This window comes from Pelodiscus sinensis, chromosome 6 (genome assembly GCF_052426305.1).
Source record: "Pelodiscus sinensis isolate ZL-2025 chromosome 6, ASM5242630v1, whole genome shotgun sequence".
Lineage (NCBI taxonomy): Eukaryota > Metazoa > Chordata > Testudines > Trionychidae > Pelodiscus > Pelodiscus sinensis.
Window position 1 is genome coordinate 81895048 of NC_143057.1, and position 22919 is coordinate 81917966.

Consider the following 22919-nt stretch of genomic DNA (forward strand, 5'->3'; position numbering starts at 1 on the left):
GTAAACAAAACAGAACTGTCTTTGATGTTTTTGGTGTTATTCAGACTCTTTATGCCTTCATGGAGGGGAGTCCTGTGAGAAATGGAGTAATGGAGAAGATTTCACAAGAAGTATGATCCCAGTTTAAGACTTTGAAGTCACTATCAAACACAAGATGGGCATGCAGAGCAGAAGCAGTGGCTGCTGTAAAACAAAACTACTCCATCATTTTACAAGCTTTACAAGAGATTATCGAAACAACTCACCTTGCTGATGCTAAAATAAAAGCCAGGGGTCTTATCCATGAACTAAATTCATTCAAGTTCATCTTTGCCCTTCACATGATGCACCCTATTCTCCAGATGGTGGTAAAAGTGAGTAAGGCTCTTCAAACTCCAGGTCTCAACTTACTTACTACAATGACAGGGGTGAAAAGCTTGCGTAACTCTTTGGCTGTGATGAGAAGTGGCCCAGAATATTTTCAATCTATTTTCAATGACAGTGTGAAAATGTGCGTAGATAATGATATATCGATCCCCCCAGTTAAGAAGAGAAAAACGTCCACCCGTATTGATGATGCGTTTGAGTCCCAGCATCACTTTGATACAAAAGAGGAGCAGGAGAGAATAACTTCATTTTACCCACTCCTAGACTCAATGATTACCGGCATTGACCAGCGATTTGAACAGGAGACTTGTAAAATTGTGATTGCAATGGGAAAACTGCTGAGCTTAGACATTGGCAGGGATGATATGAAAATCATTGCCAATAAATTTAAAGTGTCCTTGGATGAGTTGGAAGCTGAAGTCGGATTGCTTCGGGGTTATGATGGATCTGTTCCTAAAGGTAGAACTACGAACACCACCAGAGAGTGGCTTGATTGGTTAAAGGAATAGGATCGGTCTTCCATGCTCCAGGCCTTTTACAAATCTATTCAATGCTTCGCAGTCTTACCTGTTACAAGCTGTTCATGTGAAAGAGGCTTTTCAATACTAGCACATGTAAAAAACAAACGAAGAAGTACAATGTCCCAACAGTGCCTCGACTCACTCATGATTTTGTACACTGAACAAGAATTGGCTTTGTCAGTTTATTACAATGATTCTGATTGAGGAATTTAAGTCCATAACACCTGGTAAGCAACGTCTCTAGGACAGGAAAATGAATAAACCTTAATCTGTTTTGGTCAATTTGGGTTAGCTCAATATCTGGTTAAAGATAAATATCATGAAAATTGACTGTATCTTTGTATACACCTGGTTATCACTGAAGCAAAAATTTGGTATTTTGTGTCTCATTTTAAGTTTGTATTTTTTTAAGTAAAGTTTAGTTGTTAATTTAAAAAAAATTAAGTTTAGTTAAGTTTTAGTTTCTTTAGTTTGTTTGATGAATAAAAATAATGTCCTTTATGATTGAGTATTCAATAAATGTTCGCCTTAAAAAAAATTCCCTGGGTGCACACCCTAATGAAATGTGCTGCGCACGCCTATGGTGACCCGGCTATGTCAACATAGCTGTTTCATTGAAAGCTATAGAGTATCCAAGCCTATGTCTGGGAAGCTGTGAGAGAGCAATTAGGGTGCCATCAACATTAAATGGCATGTCATGCTCCTAATGAAACAGCAGGACCATTTTGAATGACTGTCCACTCAGAAGCCAAAGTTGGAGCCTAGAAATTCACCAGCAGAAATTAATTGGCCTAAAGGTGAAAGATGCTGTTTTAAAAGATGAATGCTCTCTCAGTAAGGAAAGCTATTCAGAAACAAGACAATCAAAACTACAAGGCTGGAAGGGCTACATGGCTAAGAACTCAGAAAAAGCCTGAGGCTCTTGGGAGTAGGAAAATCAGACTGCGGGAAGTTGCATTTACAAGGTTTTTTTTTTTTAATTTGTTTTATATAGATCTGTAACTCTCTTGTTTTTCTTTAAGAGTAACGTGGAAATAAATTCCTTTGCTAAGCTAGTAGTTTTAGCTTTACTGGCATATTATTACCAAAGCCTTTAACTAGAAAACCAGAGCTCCCACAGCTAGGTGGACTCTGGGAGAAAGGAGTCTAAGCAATTGGGGATTAGGAGGTCTGAGGTAGGGGTGGCAGAAGCTTCCCAACAGTGAGCAGAGGCACCAGTGGTAGACCTGTAGCTCCACTCATCCACAGCACCTCTTCCCCAAGATCTTGCTCCCACACTGCCTCTTCTCCCTAGGACACTGTCCCTTCCCCTCATCTCTTACCTTTAGAGGTGGTAAGAAGTGGGGGCATGATCCCATGGTCCCTCCCCCATTGTGGTGCCCTGGTATGAGGCACTGGTATCCAGGTTTTGTTGGACAGACTGTGAGATCTTGCTGCCAAAGAGTGTTGTCAGTCTTGCAGCCGGTACTTGGGAGTGTGCCTTAGAGCTACAGACCTAGGAGATGTACAGGCACATGGGACTCTGAAGTTTAATATAATAACAGATCGATGCCCATCCTGACCAGGTTATGACAATGCATATGCCTTCTACTATATAATTTTAGAGAGTTTGTGCACCTATGTGTCCGTCCATCAGTATGTTTGTTCAAGAAATCCTTCTAAATGCTAAGATCTTTGACCACCAAATTTGGTATGCAGTTTCCTCTTATCATAACTTGAAGCAAGATCAGGGTTTGGTTGAGACAGGACAATGGGATGTGCACGGAATGTGATTGTTTCACATCAAACAGAAAGGGACAGTTACACTTGCAAATGACCCCAGGGGGCAGCCAGTGCCCCAGGCCTGGGGAACAGCAACAGGCCAGCAGCATGGCCCCTAGTGTCTCAGGCTTTCTCTGGGGAGCAGCCCTAAGCAGCTGCCCACAAAGCTAGTAGGCAGGCCTTTTGCTTCCTATCCCATCCCAGGTTGGCCCAGGGAGAAGCCAGTGGGAAGCCTGCATGGCCCCCATGACCATGGCCCTGAGCAATACCAGGTAAGTCTTCTAGTACGTATATAAAATAAATATTTGTATTATAAGTTGCACAGAAATAAAAAATGGATTTAGAAGGATTTGTATTTTTGTGACGTCTTTGCAGACTGTTTTACCTGTTTTATAGCTGTTACCAGTAAATGCCCCTGATTTGTTTAAGAGTGACAAAAACTAATAATCAAAACTCTTCATCTTTGATGAGCAACAGCGAAGATGCATGAACCCACAAGGCAAACCTTTCACTGAACCCATCATTTCCCCCCGAGGTATAATTGCAACATCAGAACATTCACTGCCACCATCTGGTTTGGTATAAAGATTCTCTGCAGCTTTTCTGTATTAAAATGTATGAAGTCAATTTCTATACATATTGTAACAGACAAAAAATTGCATTCAGAAACAGGGATTCACACTGGGAAATGTGCCATATCCCGTAATACACCAGGAAGGAGAACTGAAAACTGAGAATTGAGAAACATTATAAAATTGGTAAGTTGACCATAACCATAAAAATGGACAAACTGCCCAGTTTTTGAGAAAATGGAATTCTTTTCAGACTACAAAAACAACATAAATTCTCCAAAGTTATTGCATTGTGATTATCCAAGATACTACTAAGTACTAACAAAAGCAAAAGTCTAGCTAACATCCAGTTTTCAACATTTTACTAGACTGCAATAAGTTTAACTGAAGATGTCTTCCTTTTCCACTGTTTATGAAGATCTTTTAGATCATGTCAGCTGTCATATATACAATACTGAAAGACTTCAGAATTATGCACTGTAGAATACTTCAAATCACCATCATAAAAATCATGCATTTACTAAAAGACATGATAACATTTCATTTTACGTGATTCGTCAATTACTGATATCTTCTGATAACAGAATAGAAACTTCTTTACAATTTTACAAAAAGCATAGATTCCTATCGTAAAAATAAGTTTTAAACATTCTGTTTCTATTTGTCATTCTGCCACTACTCGTCAAACCTTACAATTCCTATAACGGAAGCAATCAGAAATAACAGTCAATACCCATAATCTATTTTCTAATTAGTTAAACTGTATTAAATAAACCTTGATATTCAGGGTTCTCTATAATATGCAGAGTATTAATAAAGCATTTTTAAAAATCAAAATTATCTTATTTTATTTATTCCTTGCCCAAAACTTTTGGTAATAGAGTTGTGGTTCAACAGCAGTGTCTCATATCCTTCCACAATTCTGAACACACATTTAAACTGTTGAGAATGATGCAACTTAGAGATAAACCATGCACCAGCTCTACTCTGTGGTCTTAATTCTTCCCCTGGGAGCTGTCAAGACCAACTGGGGAATATACTGTAAGCAGAGGCCTCTGGTGGAAGGGACAGGAGTGGGGGCAGCACTGCCCATACTGTGGCATCTCTCCCACACAAACACACACAGCTGCCCAGAGTGTGCTGCACAGCGCTCCAGTGGTGATTTAAAGGGCTTGTAGTGGCAGTCAGGAGCCCCAGGCCCTTTTGAGTCACTGGGCCCCAAGGCAGTTGCCTCCTTGCCCCCACTCTGGTCAGTGGAACTGACTGTAAGTATGTTTCAGTCAGGGCTGCCCTATAATAAACAGTCATGAGGAATGACTACATAAATATGTCATGTTATAATGAATGGTCTATTTTGTCTCTCAGAATTGGGAGGCACACAGAGTCTTTCTGGGTACTCCTCATTGCCAGTGATCTCTCACTTATGCCCTGCTCTCAGCTCGTTCATGCCTCTACTAATGCTGAAGGAGTTATGGGGAAGATGAAAGATACCGTAAAATCTCAAGTATAATGTGCACTTACCTTTTAAACGTTAGAATTTGGGATAAACTGAGCTCTTATCTATAATGCGCACCCCCATTATATCCGCGATTTTACCGTATATCCACCTCCAGGCTCGCTAGGGAAAAGCGCGCGCAGCACCGGGGAGCCGGTGGCGGAGTTTGAAACCTGTTCCCCACCCAGCTGCTCGTGCACTGCACTGAGCTCGTGCCTGCCGTGGGCTCCCCTCCTGCCGCCCAGCTGGCCCACCCACCGGCTCCTCACCTTGTCTGGGAGTTGGCTGACCTCGCGCCTGCTGCGGGGGCCCTCTGCCCAGATGCCGGCCAGCCACGCAGAGCTCGTGCCTGCCATGGGGGCCCCCTGGCCAGCCTGCGCGAGCTCAGCTGGCCAGGGGCCCTTGCAGCAGTTGCGAGCTCAGCGTGCTGCGCCGGCAGCTGAGCAGGGGGCCCCCACAGCAGGCGCAAGGTCAGCCAGGCTCCCAGACAAGGTGAGGAGCTGGTGGGCAGGGCAGCTGAGCTCGCACCTGCAGGGGAAGGGCCTGTTCAGCTGCCCGCGCACCGTGTCTTGTCCTGGAGTCTGGCTGGGAGGGGGAGGTAAAAATATTGTACAAATTACCTCCGATGTATAATGCCCACCCCGGTTTTAACCCTTAAAAAACAGGAAAAAAGGTGCACATATACTCGCAATTTTACGGTAGTAACTGATGGGCTATTGAAAAGAGCACATCTAAGAACTGGAGACAGCAACGGGGCATAGCTTCCACAGGTACCGCTACCACCACTTTGCTTTAAAAATGACAAGGGAAATTTCTGCCCCAAAACTTGCTATCACAGAATTCATGTTATCCCAGATTCCATACTCCACTTTGGGAGCTAGTGTAATGAGCTATGGGTATTCCATAACACACTGAAGCTTAGAATAATGGCAAAGGTGTCAAATTAAGCACACAAGAACGACCATATCTGGTCAGATCAATGGTGCAGCTAGCCCAATATTCTGTCTTTGGACAACAATCAGTGCCAAATGCTTCAAAAGGAATGAATTGAAGAGGACAATTACTGAGTGATCCATTCCTGCTGTCCAGTCCTATCCTCTGGCTGTCACAAGCTCTAGACTATAGAGTTTCCTCCTTAACCTTCTTGGCTAATAGCCACTGATGGACCTAGCCTCCATAAACTTCTTATATACCTCTTTTTAAAATCCAGTTACACTTTTGGACTTCACAACATTCCCTGGCAACAAGTTCCCAAGAACTGTGTACTATATGAACAAATACTTCCTTATGTTTGTTTTAAACCTGCTATCTATGTGTGCTATGTCCTTCTCAATGAGCTCTTCATTGCTGTGTATTGCTGGAGTTCAACAAATTTGTCAATGATCTGGATAAGGGGGTAAAGGCTGAACTGGCAAGATTTGCAGATGATACTTAATTGCTTAAGATAGTTAAGGCCAAATCATAATGGGAAGCACTACGAGAAGATGTCACAAAACTGGGTGACTGAGCAAAAAAAAAAAAAAAAAACAGCTGAAATTCAGTAATTCAGTGTTGATTAATGCAAAGTACCTCACTTTGGAAAAGTATAATCCCAACTATGCATACAAAATGATGGGGTCTAAGTTAGCTGCTGTGCCTTGAGAAAGATCTTGGGAGTCGCTGTAAATAGTTATCTGAACACATCCATTCAGTGTGCAGCAGCAGTTGAAACAGCTAACAATGATTTGAACCATTAGAAAAGGGATGGATAATAAAACAGAAAATACTAGAATGCTACTATATAAATCAATGGTACGCCCACACCTTGAATACTGCATGCAGTTCTGATTGCCCTTATAACAAAGAAAATATATTTGAATTGTAAAAAATACAGATAAGAGAAAAAAGGGGGTATGGAATAACTTCCATGAGAGAAGAGATTAAAAAGATTGGGACTGTTCAGCTTCTAAAAAAAACCAACCATGGGGACATAATAGAGGTCTCTCAAACATAAAAGATGTGGAGAAAATGAATAAGTATTATTTCTCATTTTCTAGGCACTAGGGATGTTAGATATTGATTAATTCAATAGCCTATGTCCCCAGGGGCAGGGATGGCAGCATTGAGCGCTCGGCTCCACTCACAGGGAGCCCCTCCTACCCTGCGCTGCTGCCTCTGTATCAGAAGCAGCAATGTGAGGTGGCAGGTAGAACCAATTCACAGGGGCGGGAGCAAGGCAACTCCGTGAGATCAGGTGCTCGTCGGAAGACATCTTAAAAACCAGCTCCCCAGGGCACCAGCTCCTGCCTCCTTCCCCTCTTCCCCTGCTTACTGCCCCTGATACAGAGGCAGCAAGGGGGCGGGAGTGCGTGTAGTCAATAGGATTAATCGTTAAACCCAGGTTTATCGGTTAATTGTTTACTCAACTATACACTAACATCCCTGCTAGGGATGTGAAAGGTTAACCGGTTAACAGGTAAGCATCACCCTTAATTAACCCACCATTCAGGGTGATGCTTACTGGTTTCGGTTAATCGGTGGGAGCTGGAGCAGATCCTTTCCCACCATGGGTGGAAGGCTACTGCAGCCCCTTGGGGCCCACCACAGACAAGGGCGCTACAGTCCCTCCCCCTGTTTCATCGGTTAACTGGTTAAACATTACATTTAACCAGTTAACCAATTAAATGGAATTTTACATCCCTACCTCCCACTCCATGTACTGGCTCCACAGGTCCCATTGACTGGAAACCACAGCCAGTGGGAGCTACAAGGGTGGATCCTGCAGGCAGAAAAAGTGCACACTATGCAGAACCGCCTGCCTGGGACTCTGACTAGGAGCAGAGGGAGATGTTGCTACTTCTAGGGAATTCCTGAAATAAGCACTTCCCAGATCCACTCCCTGCATCCTCTCCCCAACTTCAACTCCCTGCCACAGCTCTGAGCTCCCTTTGGCATACAAATTCCCTCCTGGAGCCCACATACCCTCACTGCCCCACCTCAAAGATCCCTCCCACCTTCAATTCTGGCCCCTCCCCAGAACCCAACCCCCCCAGTCTAGAACCTGTACACCTACCTCAGCCCTGAGTTTCTTCCCATACTCAGAACTCCTTGGCTTTATCCTCCAGCCTGGAGCTCCATCCCGCACCTTAAACCCCTCATCCTTGGCCCCACCCCTGAGCCTACACCCCTTCCCCCTGCCCATCTCAGAACCTTCTCTCTCACTCTAAATCCTCATTTCTGTCTCATCCTATAGCATGGCCCCCAGCCAAAGCCCCCACTTCCTGTCCCTGCCTGGTGAAAATGAGTGAGTGAGGGTGGGGGAAATGAGTGACCGAAAGAAGGGAGATGGTGTGAGTGGGGAGTGGTGCCTTGGAAAAGGGTTGGACAGGATCTTGGATAAGGGGCAGGGCAGAGGGTCGGGCAAGAATGTTTAGTTTTGTGTGATTAGAAAGTTGTCACCCCTACCATGCACATTTAAGTCATTTGGCCTTTCCTCTAGCATTCATGCTCTTCAATTTCTAGCTCCTTGTGCATCAGCCTCAGATCTGTAGAGAAAATCAGAAAGCATGTCCCCCTTTGTCCATTTCATTTTTCTCCTGTCCAGTGTCAATCTTTCAGAAGGTCTGGAGGGTCATCTATCCAGGAATAGGGGGTACGATAGCCATACGGGGTGGACAAGTGGGTGTGAAAGTTTTAGGGTAGTACAATAAATATTGCTAAACTTAATGGTGGTTATTGATAATATTTCAGTCTGGAGGGTGACAAAGGACCAGAGGCTTGGTTTCAGTATATTTGCCTTAAAGTTTGTAATCCCGTGATGTATGACAGTAGAATTTCTACCTGGCTTTTCTGCCAAAAGCATGCACCAAGAAATGGTTTTATGCCTATATGTTTTAAATACTCACAGTATTCTCTTATTTTGCTGCCAGCATGTTTTTCTAAAAATAAGCTGGCTACCTTAAGAAGCAGACCCTTTGTTCTCTATCTGTGCAGGTTCAGCTGTCATATTGAAAGGGAAAAAGAGGAGTGTAGGAAAGGAATATTTTCAGGACCCACAAATAGAGTAAAAAGAAAAAAAAGTCCCCATCCCCCCCCCCCCCGCTTTTTTCAACGATTTCTGTCCTTGGGTTTGTCTGAACGGGGGTTTGACTGGGTCTCAAATAGGGATATAAAATCCTGTTTAATTAGTTAACTGGTTAACTAATTAAAAGGGGTGAATAGTGGAGGCTCCACTAGCCCAGCAGTACTGGAGCACCCCATCCCACCTGCTGCAGCTGGGCTGGAATGTCTCCCTGCCATGAATGGGGAGCTGCTCCAATCCTCACCGGTTAACTGGTTAAACATTCACATCCCTCATGGGAGCAGCACACAGAGCTTCCCTGACTATCTCTCCACCTAGGAGCCACCACTTCCAGGAGCCATGCAGAGCTAAACAGGGAGCCTGCCAGCACCAATCAGACTTTTAATGGCTCTATCAGCAGTGCAGACCAGAGCTGCCATGGTCCCTTTTCAACCTGAGGTTCCACTTGAAATCCAGACACCTGGCAACCCTAGTGTATGGGAAAGTATAGAGATATGTTTATGAATTACTATGATTTGGAGACATTCCTTTACAAGGGACAGTGTTGTGAGTGGGGAATTTGGAGATGTGCCCTGGAAGCAGAGGTTGGGAAAAAACCTTATGAGACCATGTGCTGCTGAAACTCTCAAGTTTGTTTTATATTAAAATTTTATTCCTTTCTCATTCACTGATTTGTTACTTAATGACTCTCAAAATGGTTACAGGAAGTAATCAAAGATACCATGCAGCTTCACAGAGAAACAACATGTTACAAATGCTCCAAGACTCCAGCAGCTGTTGGATTTTATATCTAGTTCTACTTTCTTACCCATACAAACACTCACTGGCAAGATGCCAGCATAGTCTGCTACACAATCCCTTCCACTCTACCCCAGTGAGAAATAGGGAGGACTGATGAGAGTGTATGTGACATTATATAATTAAAACAAGACCAGGTAAATCACTGTTGCTACAACAGTTATATAATTGCAACAAATCTTGTACAAAGTGTGTTAAGAAAGGTGGCAATAGAAGAGTTATGGTTTTCTGAATATGATTATTCTATTTGTAAGCATGTATCATTTTGAAAACTGAAATTATGAATATTACCTATGTACCTACATTTCAAATGTCTTTGCTCATGTGGTAACATTGTGTAGGGACTATTCAAGTTGAATGGTCCATCTATGTACACTTAACTCCCAACAGGCCATGGGAGATGCTCATCCAGAGGATGACCATATTTCCCTCTGCACAAAACAAGACACCTGGTAAAATTACTCATACTCAAGTGAGTTCAACAACAATAAATCACAACTATGCAGTACAAACATTAAAATTAACATTGCTGACTGTACCTATTACAAAATAAATGATGCATAGTTGGATTATGCTTATTTACCTTCTTATTTTTAAGGCTTTAGGAGGCACATGGGGAAGGGTGACGCACACCCATACCTGTCTCTCACACTGGGAGGGTGACCGACTGAGCAACCCTCTTTACCTGGTGCTCTCCACTTCTATTACTGGATGTGCCTCTGGGATGCCCCCACCTCTCCTGGTACCTGATGCTGTGTTTTCACAGAGCAACAGAGCGGGGAGGAAGCAAGAAGTGCCACATGCTCTCCACATGCCCCAGATTTTTGCCAGGGTTCACACTAGAATGTGGCCAGCAGCACCCTTTCAGCACCGTGCAAGAGGGAAGACACAGAAGCTGCTTCCGCCACAGGGAAGAAGGAAGGTGAGATGAGGTTACCTGGCCCATGTGTTGGCAGAGCTCTTCTCTTCCTCCTCATCATGGGGAAAGAGAAACAGTGTTGAAGGCAGCTGTTGGCCAGTGACATATGGTCTCCTGTATGCTGGCTATAGTGCATGCAGGCAGGGGATTAATCCCTGAGGATGCATTGTGGTTGTATACTAGAGCCCAAAGAACTTGATTGTAGGGGCTTCAGCAAGCCCAGGTTACTAAGAGAGGGTGCTTGGAGACAAAACAGCCCCACAATCCCTGGAGGTAGGCGAAGGGGGTGCTTTGGGGGCTGCTGTGGAGCCTGCAGGGGAAGGACATGAAAAGGCTGGAAGTTAATTCCCCTTGCAACTCCAGAGCTTAGATGAAGGGTGGTGAGGCTTCTCCATGCCAGTGCTGTGTGAGGCTTTGACTTCTAGCCAGCACCCTGCGCCTGAAGGTCTTGAGCTTTCCTTGGGCACTAGCCCAGTTAGAGGTGGGGAGGGTGGTGGGAAGAAAGAGAGCAGAAGGAACCTGCCAGCCAGGCTGTTGGTGAGCTGATCACGTACTAGTTCTCTGCACAGGGCTAGGAGTATTACATAGAGAAGCAGCAGAGCTGGGAGAGTGGGGTGTGTGTGTATGTGAAGGGGCAAAGCAACCATGTTTCCTGAAGTCCCATAAAGATTGTTTACAGTCACCAGTCCTGACTCAGGATTCTGTGCAATTATTTAGCTCTTATTTACCCCTAAATGTCTTCTAAGAGCCCAGTAAGCAGTGAAAGTGGTGGTAATGCTGCTAGGCAATATTGAGCTCCTGTGGTTTGGTACATTCTCTTGTTCAGCACTGGTCAGGTCCCAAAGGCAATGGACTAGAGAGGTTCAATTTGTATATAATACAAGCAAGCAATGTCATAGCTCTTTAGCTACTCAAAATATTTGCTTTATAACTTTTACTCATTTCCAGTAGTCACTGAGATATTTCTTGTAATTGAGACCTATCCCATATCCCTTGTCATTGAGACCGAGAGCAATGCCTATCATATTTATACTAGATTATCATTTTAAAGCTGTAAGTGACAATTTAAAACAACTGCTGAAAAACACTACCTATATATAGAAGCAGTGAAGACCTAAAATATATAGTGAAGCAACCATTTAACGTCAGTAAGTTAAAGTATTTGCAAAGTATCAGTGACAATAAAACTTGAGTTTGCATGGTTCAATATGAGTTTGAAATCCAGTGTTCCATAGACACAGTTCCTCTTTATGCAAAGCAGAGGTCACTATAACCAGAACGCTGTTTGTAATTCAAGATTCCTCAAAAACAAAAGATAGGACACACTGAAAGAAATCTAGAAATAAAATTAATAAGTGATCTAGAAAGTCTAATGTATGTAGAAACACAAGGAACATTGCAGAAGATTTTCAAAATAGATGCCTAAAAATGTAGCCTGATCTTCAACTCTTGATCAGCCAGTAATTATCACTGAAGTCAGTTGGAACAGCCAGTGCTGAATCACGAAAAATAAGGCTAGGGGTGCAATAATCTTGGAGGGGCATTAAAGGCAAAACTCTCACTGACTTCAGTTGGAATAGGATTTCACCTCTGAAGCTCAGTTTTAGGCCCTGTATTTTACATCTTAACCTAACCATCTAATTGTCTCTCCAGCAGGAAAAAAAAAATCTATGAGATAAACTCTGTGGAAAGGGAAGAGGAAGCTCTCGGGAAGGGGGAGAGGAATTTCCAGCTTTATGCATGGGAGGGATGAGGTTGTGGAGAAAAGGGAGGGGGGACAAAGTCAAAGGACATATGTCCTATAAAACTTTTGGAGCCTGAGAACCAGATTCTGTTCTCACTAACACTGGAGTAAATCTGAGGCAACTGCATTCATTTCACAAAGGCACTTACTTCCTGAAGTCCTGGGAAGTGCTTGACCCCCATTGTGCTCCAGGCCCTGCCCCCACTCCACCCCTTCCCTCAAGCCCCCCCACTTTTTCTACCCCACCTTTCCCTGCCCCTACTCTGTCCACTTTTCATGCTCCTCCTCCACCTATTCCCACCCTTGCTTCTGACCCTTCCCTCCCCTCCTGTCCCCAGACCACCTGCCTGCTGCTGAACAGCAGATCACTGGTAGGCAGGAGGTGGTGAGGGGGAAGGAGAAGAGCTGATCTGTGGAGCTGCTAGGGAGTGCTGAGCACCCAATATTTTTTCCCCATGGGTGCTCCAACTACAAAGTCAGCGCAACTACAAAGTCAGCGCATGTGGTGGTTTCTCCTGTTTAACTCTATGCGTGGTCTGAATCTGACTACTAGTCACAGGCAAGGAACCAAAACAGAATCCCACAGATCTGAGGGGTCCAGAGCAAAAAGTGACCCTCCCCTAGTGCTTCACAGGACTGGAATGCTGCAGAGGAATACTGCTCCAACCTGTGCACCATGACCCTTGCTGAAGGTGAAAGGCATGGAGGGGTGTTAATCCTTCCTGGAGCCGTACTAATTCCAGGACAGATTATTACACAACTGGAAATTTTTCAGACATAAAAGGGTGAATGACATGTGAGGTGGCTGCTCTCTCTGCTCGAGCTTTACAACATACTCCTCAAACTCCCTATCGCCCCCGTCTCAAAGTATATTTTTGGAAGGTTTTATGCATGTTTAAGTGAAGCATGCCACAGAGTTGCTGTTCCTATACCACCTCTGCAATCTCATGCCTAATTCTAGCAGCTCAAAAGGAACTGGAAAAAGAATTAACATCTGTTATTTTCTTGGTTATGGAAAGAGATAGCTGCAGTTCTGGTTATCTTGCTATCATGAGCAATTGGTACCATAGGCTGCTGTGCCTCCTCAAACAGCAAGTCATGGACATAGGTCCCTGTAAACTAGCACTGCACAGGTGCTCAAGGAACCCACAGGAGGGGAGGGCCACCGCACCCACAACCTAGCCTCCGGCCTGTCAGCATTGGACAGACAGCCTGAACCAGGCATTTCCCCCAGCTCAAAGGCAACTATGGCCCAGCCCCAGAGTTCCCTTGCTGTGGTCCAGTCTTGGACCTCCCACTGCCATGGTTGGGAGGGGCAATTGGGGCAGCCCAGACCCTCACCTGACATGACGGGGGCAGCCTAGAATCCCCCACACACACCTGCTGCAGCAGCCTAGCCCCCAAGATCCCCAGCCCTGAGCTCACCTGCTATGGCCCATCCCTGAGGACTCCCCCTCATACTCCTGCACCCCACCCTCTGCCCCAGCCCCACTCCAGAGTAGGGTGGTCAGTGGTTCACTGGTTAACTGGCTGCTCCAGCCTGACCAAGCCCACCACACCATGGTTGTGGGGAGCTCCAGCTCAGCTGGAACAGCCCTCACCCATCGTGGGGGGCCACTTCATCCCAGCCCACCCCACCCCCATTTAAGTGGTTAACCAGTTAAACAAACTGGTAACCTTTTCACTGATTAAATGGGATTTTACATCCCTACGCCAGAGCCCACACCCCCAGGCATACATAGCCTTTACACTCCAACCATCTGTCCCAGCTCTGAGCACCTCAGCTCCAGCCCCACCCCAGATCCTGCATCTTTAGGTGGAGCCCTTGTACCCCAACCCTCTGTTCCAGCCCTGAGCCCATCATCCTCAGCTCCACCCCAGAGCCTGCAACGCCAGACAGAGCCCTCACACAACCAGGGGCGGCCCGTAAGCCTAGGCAAACTAGGCAGTTGCCTAGGGCGCCGCCAGCCCAGGCACCCGATGATGACGTCACGGGGCTCCGTGGTGCCCTATAATTACATCACGGCCATTGACAACTGTGCAGGTGGGGACGCCAATCGCGCCTTTTGCCTGGGGTGCCAGCTGCCGCAGCCAGCCTTGGGCCGCTCCTGCCTACAACACAATTTTGTGCCTCAAGGCTGAGCACGTTCCCGCACTCAGAATGCCTTTGCCCCATCCCACCACCTGAATTTTGTTACGTGCACCAATATGAAGGTGATGTGTCACTCATCAGCTCCATATTGTTGCACATAGCAAAATACATTCCATGCATGGGAAGGAAAAAATTAAAAGAAACACTGGTCATGAGCGCCCCACCTCCCCTTTTTGCTCCCAGAATCCCTCCTTCCCACCCATTCTGCATGTGGCAGTGATCGCCTCCAGACTCCCTGCACCGATGCCCCAGTTCAGGATGAGGCCATGCCGCTTCCCAGTGCTTTGAGGCTAGAAGGACTAACCTGGGGCAGGGGCTGGTAGCTGCGATGAGGGGCCTCTGGGATCTGGCAGAGGAGCAAGGGCGTAGAAGGGATGGGTCCTCGGGTAGAAGGCACTGGGCTAGGAGCTAGCCTCCCCCAGCCTGTCGTTCACGTGCCACTCATGCTTGCTATGTAATATCACTATTCAGATCTTTTAAAGATCTCACAAGGACCTCTGCCAAAGAGAGGGAAGTGAGGATCTGATGTTATCCCAAATGTATAAAATAAGCAGGAAAAAATTAAAAATATAAAGCCATTTCTATAAAATCATACGAGAAACAAAAATGAAAATAGATATTGTCTTTGTTCTGTAGTTAATCCAAATGAAAAATAAACTTTGGTCCAGATCTTCAAAGGTGTTTAAGCTCCTGACTTCAATAGAAATTAAGAACCTAAATACTTTTGACGATCTAGGCCTTTGTTCCGTATATCTGTCTCAATCATTGATTTTCATCTTGTCCCAAAAGGGATAAATTTTTCATCTCTCATAATCGATCACTGATCTGCAAAGCAAATTATCCTTTTCTATGAATTCCATTCTAACTCTAGATTATTGCTGGCATCACTTATTATTTGGCCATCTCAACAGTTTCCAAGTCTGAACAATCATGCTGCATAAATCTACTATTTTTCCTTTTTAGGTTTATTACAAAAGCACCACTTCCGTACAATCACAAATAGGTCAGGATTAAGGTTTATTCCATTTTAAATTCATTTTGTGAAAAGCATGGGTGCAGCATATACAATATATGCCCCAAACTAATTTTGAGTTGTTTAAATTGTTAAATCAATTAACAACTCGACTCCTTAGGCACTGTGGACTTGATCTATCTGGCTTGTTAAGCACTGTCAAAAGAGATATGAAGAGGCAAAGCACTAATCTGTGCTTAGAAATATGACTAAAGCTTCTATGATCATTGAGAAGTTAGTAACAGTAAAGCATAGTGGACAGAAGGGAAGGAGTATGTGGACTGAGAGCAAAGGAAAAGACAGGATATGGTTAAGACACGGTGGTTTAAACAGAACCCTGCATAATCATAGAATCATAGACTATTAGGACTGAAAGGGACCTCGAGAAGTCATCGAGTCAAGTCCCCTGCCCTTATGGGAGGACCAAATACTGTCTGGACCATCCCCGATAGACATTTATCTAACCTACTCTTAAATATCTCCAGAGATGGAGATTCCACAACCTCCCTGGGAAATTTATTCCAGTGTTTGACCACCCTGACAGTTAGGAACTTTTCCCTAATGTCCAACCTAAACCTCCCTTGCTGCAGTTTAAGCCCATTGCTTCTTGTTCTATCCTCAAAGGCCAAGATGAACAAGTTTTCTCCCTCCTCCTTATGACACCCTTTTAGATACCTGAAAACAGCTATCATGTCCCCCTCAATCTTCTCTTTTCTAAACTAAACAAACCCAATTCTTTCAGCCTTCCTTCCTTCAAAAAACACTTGATATGAACATATGTGGATACCTTTCCTCCTTAGGTATGCTGCCACTATGGAGGCAGACGAAGATGAAGAACTGGGAGAAGTGACTAATCCAAGGTCACACACGTAGACAGGGAACTAAACCCAGGCCTCCCAAATTCCCCTCTAATGCTTAAACCACAACATTACCTTTCTTGCCTAAAGGCTCCATATTCTGTCTTAGTGCCCAATACCATAGGGCCAAACTAAACACTCTGGCTGTGTCTACACTGGCCACTTATTCCCGAAAATCAGCCGCTTTTCCGGAATAACTTGCCAGCTGACTACACTGGCCCCTTGAATTTCCGGAAAAGCACTGACGATCTACTGTAAAATCATCAGTGCTTTTCCGGAAAAACTATGCTGCTCCCGTTCGGGCAAAAGTCCTTTTCCAGAAAACTGTTCTGGAAATGGGCCAGTGTAGACAGCACAGATTTCTTTTCCGCAAAAAAGCCCTGATCGCAAAAATGACGATCGGGGCTTTTTTGCAGAAAAGCGCGTCTACATTGGCACGGACACTTTTCCGGAAAAAGTGCTTTTCCGGAAAAGCATCCTGCCAATGTAGACGCGCTTTTTCCGTAAATACTTATAACGGAAAACTGTTCCGTTTTAAGCATTTCCGGAAAAGGGTGCCAGTGTAGACGTGGCCTCTGTGTTGTTTTTGCTTATGTTAACCAGAATTCACTATATCTGAAAAAAAAAATCACATCATCTGAAAATCTCTTTTATATTATTGGTCTAATGCTCAGATATTATCTTGCAATAAAAATATATCATATGGCATCACTGTAAGTAAATGATGTCACACATTAGTAACAATTACAAAAATATAAAATGATTTATTGCTGTTAACACTGCTACAAAAGTTGACAACTTATGGTTCTTTTTTGCAAATGTGGGTACCTGGCTCACTAAGATCAGATTAAAACAATCATATTGTATAATTGGCAGGTGTATTACATAACTGTAATTTGTCAATTATGCTAATAATAATAATAATAATAATATTTAACATTATCAATATGGGAAACCATCAGATACCAATTTAATCATAAATTTCTTTATTAAATCCAAAGACCAAATGGCATTTTATCCAACTGGTCTGGACATGTTTAACAGCCTAAAAATAAGCAGACATTCCACTCAAACAGTAACAAAATATGTATAAGCACATGGTTAAGATGCTTACAAATGGGCTAACTCCAGGGGTGCATAAAGCCATATTAGTTAGAACCAGTGTATTAAGGCAGGTTTTAGCAATTATCCCCTTAAAAGTTTACGTGTTATAGCCTTTAACAATCAGGTGATGTTACTGTCACATACAAAATTCAACTAAAACCCAATCTGACACAGGTTATCCTTATTTCCAGTTGTATTCCAGATAAAATTTAAAACTTCCTTTTTCCCCCCCCAACATCTTTTCTCTTTCCCCACTTCTTCCTGACCAACAGGTTTTCCATTACACCCGGGTTCATACAGGCTTGAACACTAGTTTTGATTACAAAGGTTATCTTGGTTCTTTTTAGGACAGACTCTTCCTTCCCTCATTTAAAGCCATCTGCAGTCACCCTTTTGGTCAAGGGGCTTCTTTTTAAATGCATTCCTTTATCTTATTAATTGTTCTTTGAACTAGAAATCCCCCCCTACTTCACTCCTTCTAGCCTTAGAACTCATTTTCAAGGCCTTCTTTCTACTTGCTGGTCAGAGCCTCTATTTACAAACACATATATATTTCCTTAACCAAATTTAAGCTAACTTTAATTCTTTAAATTCATATTTATTTTAAAGCAAGTGACATCCATATCAGTACCAAAACTAGAAGGACATAATGAAAATCTGTTATATATTGTTCAGTGTTCTTCATCTAAGAGTATCTTAATTATCAATTGTATAACGTATCACAACTGTCAGAGTGTCATCTCAGGCAAAGTGCCAGGCATTAATTTCCACATCTGAGTGTAGGTGTGTGACTAGAACACCAATTTTCAAAGCAATTTTGGTTTGGTTTTTTTTACAATACTTTTGATATCATAATCTTAAAAATAACAACTTACTGTTATTTGCTCCTTTTATTTCAGATTCAGTAGCATAACAGACTGGGACAGCTGAATGGCTTTGCTAGAAGTAGTTCTATTATAATGCTACCAACTAACTAACTATACATTTAAAAGACTGTAACTGTTATGAAACTTACTTTTTTTAAATGGTGTAACTGGACATCAAATAATGGCTCTCCTCATCTAATGGACACCTAATACAATAAAGAGGGAATACTATTACTGTGCAGAAAAACACCTGGTAGTGCAGTGAGGGAGCTAGAGAATGAAACTGGTCCTGCACTGTTGAGGTGGCAAGAAGGAGCTGCTTTAGGTTATGATGATGTTGTCCTCATCATTTTAAGAGTTCTGAACACAGCAGGCAGTAACTGAATTAATTTTCAAAATTGTTTTAGATTTTAAAGGAAAGTATTTGTAATTAAATCTACAACATTCAGAATTTTTTTAAAAATCAACATTTCCATAATGCAAGTTTGACCAAATACTTTGTGTTTTGCTTTTACAAGAGCAAAAAGACTTTTGCTATTTGTGTCCATTATGATAAGGGTGATATAATATTGTTCTACTTTCATTCAATCTGGAGTTTCCTCAGAATCTTACTCTGCCTTCTATGAACTATAGAGCTATGAAACTTCATATGAGGATTCCTATCTCCACCTAAATCACAAGAATCTTTCCAGGTTTTGGTTCTCCCCCCAGAAAAATAATGCCTGCAGTTTCTAATCGGGTTCTTTCAATTATTTATTAGAGATACTCACGGAAAGTAATTAAATCCTAAGTTTACCTAGGCATCTAATACCATGTTAAATGTACTAATCCTGATGAACAGCAATACATTTCACTCCATCCTTCTAATTTGTACTGACAGGTGTGGGAGAATTTGAGATTTATAATCTTGATCTCTTTCAGTTCTGAGGCACACACAATACTAGGTTCTCTGATACAATATTCTCTTTGATAATACAGTATAAAGAAGATGTGTTTTAATAGATCAATATCAGAACTGACTTACTCCTAATTAAGTTGCTTACTGCGGATTTTCTCAATTCTTCTGTTAGGATCTTTGTCACAGATGTCACACAGATCTAAACTAACAAGAAAAAAATAAAGGAGAAGCAGAGAGAGTGGCTGCTATGGTCCTCAACTCCCTCTGTAAAAAAGACTAATGAAGAAGTTATCTTACAACTATAACTCGCAATTGTGACTTTAGAGAAACAAGGTGGTTGATTTAATATCTTTTATTGGACCAACTTCTGTTTGTGAGAGACACAAGATTTTGAGCTTACATGAATGATCTGTGGTTATGACCTGAGGATATGACCGAAAGTTGGTCCAATAAAAGATACTGCCTGACTCAATTTGTGACTTTGGAATACAAGACCCTGGCCATTAAATAAAGTTTATAAAACAAACTGATGAAAACAGATATGTCCATGCATGGTGACAATAGTTTTTCTGGGTATGTCTAAATTAAAGAATTTCCCTCTAAATTCCCCCCTTTATTTGACAGTTTCAAGAAATCGTGTTATTCTTGTAAAGTACTCCTGTGTGAGGTTTTATGAAACCAACGACAGGAATTAGAAAGGATGCTGACAACTGCCAAATAGTTTTAAACTTAATTTGTTATTTTCCATACTATTAGGTTGGCAGTGGTTTACTCCTTTCTTGTCAATTCTTATTTCCCCACTAAAAGATATACCTGGCATTGCTTGGGTCCTTAACTTAAGTAATTTTTGTTTTTCTTCATTTATATCTGAGGTGGGGCTAGGGATGAGAGGGTCAGTATGCAGGCTGCCCCAGGAAGAGAGGACAATCCCAGCTCTCTCTCAGCAGCTTGGGGCCTAGTGGGAAGCGCCTCTCCATGACCACTGCAGCTCCAGCAGACATGGGTGGGGTGAATGTCCCCCAGCTGAGGTAGGTCCAGGTTCAGCCAGCAATGTCCCCATACAAATTGGGGAGGAGGGGAACCTAAAGGGCACCTGAGGATGGAAGGGCGGGAGGCTCAGAGCCAGAGCAATCCCAGACAGGGTGGAGATGCAAGGGCTTGCGCAAGGTGTTAGTGATTCTGTCTCTTTTCTGTATGGTTTTATGAGACATAACCCATTTTCCTGGCACAACCAATCCCTGACCTTGCTTTAAGTTATGTTAAGAGGAAACTATATACCAAATTTGGGGGTCCTAGCTCTTATAGTTTAAAAGGAGTTCTTGAACACACAGACAGATAAACTCTCTTAAATATATAGTAGATGTGGTAAAAATTATTTTCTGTGTTTTTAATGGAACTGAAGTAATCAGGTGCTTGTTTTTTCCCAAAAAATATATAACTAGAAAACTAAAATAGTCTTCAACATTTTAAGCCATCAGTATCATATGATAAATACTTTAAACTAAATGCAGGATTTGAACTTTAGGGGCCAGCAGTGTCTTTCAGTTGTTGCTGAATAATGACTGCAGAACTTTGCCCCAGATGCATTTATTTACTCCTTAATTGTCTTAAGATACAGTGAAAATTAAATATATATATATTTAATTACCTTTGACTGCATGTCATTAAGATTGCTTTGGAAGCTCCCATACTCACTCAAATATTTCTTCCATCAAGTGACAAAATTTCCCATAGCACTCCACCCAATCCATATCCTTCCTGTTCTGGGTCATGTAAAAATAGCCTTGAATTGATTAGAAGAAAAAAAAAAAAAACTTACAGAAACTAACTGGAGACGGCTAGCTGACTATCCCAGAGTGTAAAGCATATGGACTGAAAAGCAGGTCAACTCTCCAGTCCCACTCCAAATATTAAATATTAAGAAAACATGTGTAAGCCAACTGATTCACAATACATTCCTCCTAAAACATCTACTCTAATGAAATGACAGTAAGTATTTCTATTGTGGAAGACTGCCCTTTCTTTCCACTACTTTTCACAGAACTTCCCAGTTTTTATGTTAATCAATGTACTGTTAAAAAGGAATGGGATAGTGGAACTTAGACATTCTTAACTTCTCCTGTCTATGCTTTAGTTTTGAATCCTGTAAAAACTTCACCACTTGCTGAAACCAGAGCAAATCTCCCATATAAATCATTCTTAAAGACTAACGGTGTGGGTGGAACTCAAGGAAGACTGTGTATGTGTAGTAAATAAAACCACTCTACTATCACCGCTCTACTATTTTAAAATAAATACAGGCAGCCCCCAGGTTACGTACAAGATAGGGACTGTAGGTTTGTTCTTAAGTTGAATCTGTATGTAAGTCGGAACTGGCGTCCAGATTCAGCCTCTGCTGAAACTGATCAGTTTCAGCAGCGGCTGAATCTGGACGCCAGTTCCGACTTACATACAGATTCAACTTAAGAACCCCAGGCATCCCCAAGTCAGCTGCTGCTGAAACTGATAAGCAGCTGATTCCAGGAAGCCCGGGGCAGGGGCTTCCTGTAGTCAGCCACTGGTCAGTTTCAGCAGCGGCTGACTTAGGGATGCCTGGGGCAAAGCAGCTGGGGTGCTGTTGGGTTGGTCCAGTAGCGCCGCCGCTCCTCGGCGCTACTGGACCAACCCAGCAGCACCCCAGCTGCTCTGTCCCAGGTGTCCTGATTCAGCCGCTGCTGAAACTGATCAGCAGCGGCTGAATCAGGACTCCTGGGGCAGAGCAGCTGGGGTGCTGCCGGGTTGGTCCAGTAGCGCCAAGGAGCGGTGCTGCGGGACCAACCGGCAGCACCCCACCTGCTCTACCACAGGCCCGGGCCTTTGCTCCACGTCTCCCTGGTATGCTGGGGGGGGCCACTAGCTGCGCCCTCCCCCCAGCAGACCAGGGACATGGGGAGCAAAGCCGCAGCGGCGGGGTGGTGCCGCGTCTCTGAGGCTTTGCTCTGGCAAAGCCTCAGAGGCGCGGTACCCCTCTGCCTCCCGGCTTTGCTCCAGGTGTCCCTGGTCTGCTGGAGACGATCCCCAGCAGACCAGAGGCACCGGGAGCAAAGTGGCAGCGGCGCCAGAGCAAAAGCCTCAGAGGCGCGGCACCCCCCCGCCGCTGCGGCTTTGCTCCCCGTGTCCCTGGTCTGCTGGGGGGAAGGCGCAGCTAGTGGCGGGGTGTCGGTCCCGCTGGGCGCTCTGGGCGGTCCCGCTGCCTGCGAGCTCCGAGGCGAGAAAGCCCCATTCGTAAGTCGTAACTCGGGGACTGCCTGTAAACTGAATAGGTTAAAGAGGAATATTCATGCTTTTGCCCACTCTCTCCAAAGTTATATAACATATACAATCAAAATTAGATTCAACATTTATTTTACACTCCTTGCTCCACAAAGAATTGTGATGTCAAGATTTAACAGAATTCTGATTTTATACACAGATCATCATTGCTCAGCAAAAGGCAACACATAAATTGTTGAATTATGGATTCATGCTAAGGAGAAGAAATGCTGTAAAAATAAGCTGTAGCCTTTTATAGTAGCATGATATAGCTCACTAGCATAAAAACATTAACTGTACTCATTAACTTTCATTGTCTAAGAGCAGCTCTCTCTTCAGCAGTCTTATTATATTCTCTAAGTCATCAGCTGCTTTCACTACATGTACTTCAAATTCAAATCATATTGGCAACTGCTTTAAAAAATACTTTAAATCTCTGAAAGGAGAGTTTTCCTTCTATTTAACCATCATAAAGCTCTTAATTATTTTGAATTTGAATTTTA

General features: G+C 43.4%; 1 protein-coding gene and 1 pseudogene across 2 annotated transcripts in view; one reads left to right on the plus strand and one right to left on the minus strand.

Moving 5' to 3' along the window:
- The window catches only part of RASGRF2 (Ras protein specific guanine nucleotide releasing factor 2), a 203959-nt gene that overhangs the window by 150928 nt on the left and 30112 nt on the right, over positions 1–22919 (minus strand). The window lies entirely within an intron of this gene.
- Positions 60–875, plus strand: LOC149524175 (uncharacterized; annotated as a pseudogene).